The sequence below is a fragment of the Suricata suricatta genome, chromosome 11 (genome assembly GCF_006229205.1).
Source record: "Suricata suricatta isolate VVHF042 chromosome 11, meerkat_22Aug2017_6uvM2_HiC, whole genome shotgun sequence".
In the NCBI taxonomy this organism is placed as follows: domain Eukaryota; kingdom Metazoa; phylum Chordata; class Mammalia; order Carnivora; family Herpestidae; genus Suricata; species Suricata suricatta.
The window spans coordinates 49,708,660-49,713,138 of NC_043710.1; the positions used below are offsets into that span (position 1 = coordinate 49,708,660).

The window sequence follows — 4,479 nt, forward strand, 5'->3', positions numbered from 1 at the left end:
ACCTGAACTTGGAGAAGAGTCCCTGGCTAATCTGACCATTGGCAGAAGCCTTACCTGTGCCCAATAGGAAGATCTGCCTTGTTGAGCTCTGCCTGACCCCCATGTTTGCCTCATGCCTGCCCCTGAGTATTTGAAAAACTCTGGCTCTGTTGTCACAAGAGCCAAAGGAGGAACCAGGGAAGTCTTACTCTTTATCATGAATGAGCCATTAATGTCTGGACTCAAAGCCAGGTCCCCACTGTCCTCAGGCATGAGTGAGCACATCTGTGGGCACACCTCGGTTGGCCGTGCACCCAGTGCTGACTTAGAAGAGTTATTCTCAGCCATGTCTCTTTTATATTCAGGGCCAGGTGAAGGGCTGGCACGTGTATTTTCCCCCAGGAATTATTGGTCTCACCTTAGCTGCTCTTTCTACCCTCTGTCAAGGGTGACTGACCTTTTTCAAATCTATTGTCTTTTGAGACCCTGATGAATTTCAGATGCCAACAGGACAGATTTCAATAAAACAAAACACACACACACACACACACACACACACACACACACACACACACAAACCTCTTGGCTAGGGGAAGTAGCATTCTGTAGAATAAAGCACTAGATTTGAGGTCAGAATGACTTAAATTTAATCCTAGCACTGGATCTCTCTGGTTTGTGATGCTAATTTTTAGTTTTAATGATTATTTTTTAATCTTTCTGAATTGTTCTTTTTTGCTCTTTTCACTCTAAGAATGTAGTCTTATTCAGAAAATGACAGCTGGTCAATTTATTCGGGAGATATTTATCCATACTTATTTCAGAGGCTATCGGACCACTCAGCTATTCTAAACTTTTATGTTAAATATGGTCATTTTCCCAAAAATGCTCTTAAGTCACATCTCATTTGCCTTTTTCTTTAAGAAGAGCACAGGCTTGTTTTAAATAGCTGAAACATCTGTAATACACTACAGAATTTGCTTAGAAGTACTCTGTTAATGCTCTGGTATAGCCAGAGGAAAAGCAAGCATAATTAAATATGAATGCAGTCCTTACAAACACAAATTGAACTTTTTTCAATAAAAAAGCTAGCCTAGAAAAGTGTCTCATTCTATAAAGATTTATCATTTCCAAATCACAGTGAAAGGAAGTGGTGTAATTTACCAATTTTGTTTTCTGTTCTGTGTCTTAGAGATACCTTCCTAAAAACTGGTATCTGACATAACAGATTAACATTTGTAGACTGTAATTTTGTAGTGACAGTACTGAGGTTGATTGTTACAGACATATTAAATTCTTGAGTATTAAATGGTTACATCCTATTTATATAGAACATTGGTCCAATAACAAAAATAGAGAACAGCAGCTGGAAATTTATCTCATTCAATGTTCAGAGATAAAAGGGTTAACCATTCATACCATTATTTTCTGTAGGTTAAGTCCTTTTTTCATATGGAAATCTGATGGCAATTAATTTCTGATATTTTCCCAAGCTACTGTACGAAGAGAATGCTGAAGGCCATCCCTATGCAGCATACTGCAACGTAAGGGCTCTTCCGTTCACCAATTCTGGCGCACTTCCAAAATATACCCAACAATCCAGTTTTATTTCTGTTCAGGAGGCTGGGTGCCAAGGATCGGATATAAGCACAGGTACATATAAGCAGCAAGATTACAGTCAACAGACTCTGAAAATTGAAAATGGCAGACATAGTGAGGCCGGCGAAGCCCCAGCCACATCTGATTTTGTTTTTAATCAATCTCTCTGCACAACGTGAGGCTTAAACCCACAACCCCGAGATCAAGAGTTGCAGGCACCACCAGCTGAGCCATCCAGACCACTGGTGTTGAGCAATTATTAAAGTATCAATAATGTGAAAAACATCACATATAGATCACGACTGCATATATTTTATAAAAGAAAATCTGAATGGGTTCCTCAGTGGCTCAGTTGTTTAAGCAACTAACTTCGGCTTAGGTCATGATCTTGCCAGTCTTCTCATGTTCGAGTCCAACATCAGGCACTGTGCTGACAGCTCAGAGCCTGGAGCCTATTCTGTGTCTTTCTCTCTCCCTTTGCCCCTCCCCCACGCATGGTCTGTGTCCTCTCTCAAAAATAAACATTAAAAAATTAAAAAAATTAAATCTCAAATATATAAATAAAATTTATTACTAGAAATTTTCTGCAATTAAATATAGAAAATTGATGAGTAGCCTCTGGGCAGGGAGACAGACACCAGAGATCAGTTTGAGACACATATCCTCTTTTGATTGTATATAATTTTATACTGGTTGAAGTTTTGACTTAAAACTTTTTAAATTGAAATAATTTTAGATATCCAAAAGAGGTGTGAAGATAGTAAGATTTCCTTTTTACACTCCATAAAGGTTTCCCTAGTTTTCATGTCTTACACAACCTGGTTCATTTCCAGACCATAAAAAATTAATATGGGTACAATATTATTAAGTAGACTACAGGCCTTATTTGAATGTGATCAATTTCCCCACAAATGTTTCTTTCCTTTACCAGGATTCAGTCCAGGGTACTAAATTTCATTTAGTTGTTATATGTCCTTGCTGTAATATGTCATGTTCTTATCTTTGATGTTTTCATGATTACATGGGTGCTTAGGTTTGGTTTGGTTCGGTGAGGGGTAAATAATATCAGAGTGAAGGGCCTTTCTCATCACACCATATCAGGATGTAAGGATATAAACATGACTTTCACTACACCCTTTCCTCATTCTATTCCACAAACCTGAGTTGTTAAGTCCAACCCATAGACAAGAAAAAGAATAATATCTCCACCTTCAAAAGGAAGGAATTTACTTGAATTTTTTCACATGCAAATATTTGCCTTTTTAAAATAGAAAGATATTTGATACAAAACAAAACTAACATTCTGGTTTCTTTCACTGATTCCTAACCTTGAGACCCTGAAAAAAATTATTCTGTGTCTCAGTTTCATATGCATGAGATGCCCACTACCTGTTGTGACAAGGATGTGAAATAAAGTGTAGAAAACATGCTAAGCCATGACAAATGTCACATATGGTAAGGTTCCACTAAGATGCCATTTGACCTGGGACTTGAAGGCTGCCATCAAAGAGGGAAAGGACATGCCAGTTGACTATATGATAACTAACATCACTACTAATACTGTCACCAACACAATTTCTGCAGGTACTGACTTAGATCTTTGTATATACAAATCCTTTTGCTTTGTGTGCTAGTCCTCTTTATTTTTAGCTGCTTAACTCCTACACACTCTTCTGATACCACTTTAAAAATCACTTCCTTGAGAAGAAGGAAATCTTGCCATGTGCAACAACATGGGTGGAGATAGAGAGGATTCTTCTAATTGAAAACCTAATCCTGGAGGTGGAGCCAAGATGGCGGAGAGGAAGGGAGCTCTGTAAACTCCGTCTACACCATTTATCGAACTGAGAAGGATATTACGCTCATTTGCGAGAGTGGAAGGAGAAAATACGAACTCCAGAAGGAATAGAACCTCAAGGATACCTGAGTGAGTGGGGGCGAACGGGGGAGATCTGAGGACGGGCCAGCCCAGGACGGGCAGGGGAGGGAAGATCCCCAGCCCAGCGCGACACAGGTGCCGGGCGCCCGAGAGACAAAGGGAAGAGACAGAGTCGAAACACACTCATAGAACTGTCTCTGGGGAAGAGGTATAGAACGCTTGGCTGCGCTTGGAGACAGAAACCCACTCCATAGATAACTGCTGGGCAGCGGGGCGCAAGAAAAGGAATAGCTTCCAGCCCTAAGCCATCTCGGTGGGGCATCAGAGGCGTCTGTGGCTGTGAGAAGCAGCTGCGCTGAGGAGGCGCGCGCCGCGGCGGGAAGCGGCCTGAGTGGCGACTGCACCAGGCGCGAGCAATTCGAACTTGGTTTTGGGAACGGGACCACGGACCACATTTCCACGGCACACTGCGCCCCCTGCATGGACTGCGTGAATCCCGGGTGCCCGCAGGGAAAAAATAGGGCGCACACCAATGGGACCCTCAACAAAGAGTCGGTGGCGGGTGGAGGCCCGGGCGCACGCTTAGAATGTAGGAGCTCCCAGCTCATTTCCAGCAGCGCACAGCGTCTTGAGCAAAGCTATCGGAAACTAAGAGAGACTCGGTTTTTTGCTTTTTGTTTTTTTCCTTTCCCCCCTTGCAATCGCGATCCTGACTGGGGGTGGGGACTCCGCAATTGAGTCTGTGAAGGTGCATACTCCACCTCCTGCTGCTCATTTCGCCTCAGGCAGGGGCGGAGCCTCTGAGAGCAGACTCCAAGACTTACCCCATCAAACCAAGCCTATCCACCAGAGGGAGCTGCTGCCTGCTTTTTTTTTTCGTTTTTGTTTTTTTGTTTTGCTTTGTTTTTTCTTTTCTTTTGTTTTGTTTTGTTGTTTTGTTTGTTTGTTTGTTTTTCTAATATATAAAAAATATTTTTTTCTTCACTAGTTTCGTACTTATTTCTTTGTCATTATTACCTTTTTTT

General features: G+C 41.5%; 1 pseudogene; it reads right to left on the bottom strand.

Annotated features, from left to right (window-relative positions):
• Positions 1-1,205: 1,205 nt before the first annotated feature.
• On the bottom strand, positions 1,206-1,690 carry LOC115272086 (annotated as a pseudogene).
• Positions 1,691-4,479: the final 2,789 nt, after the last annotated feature.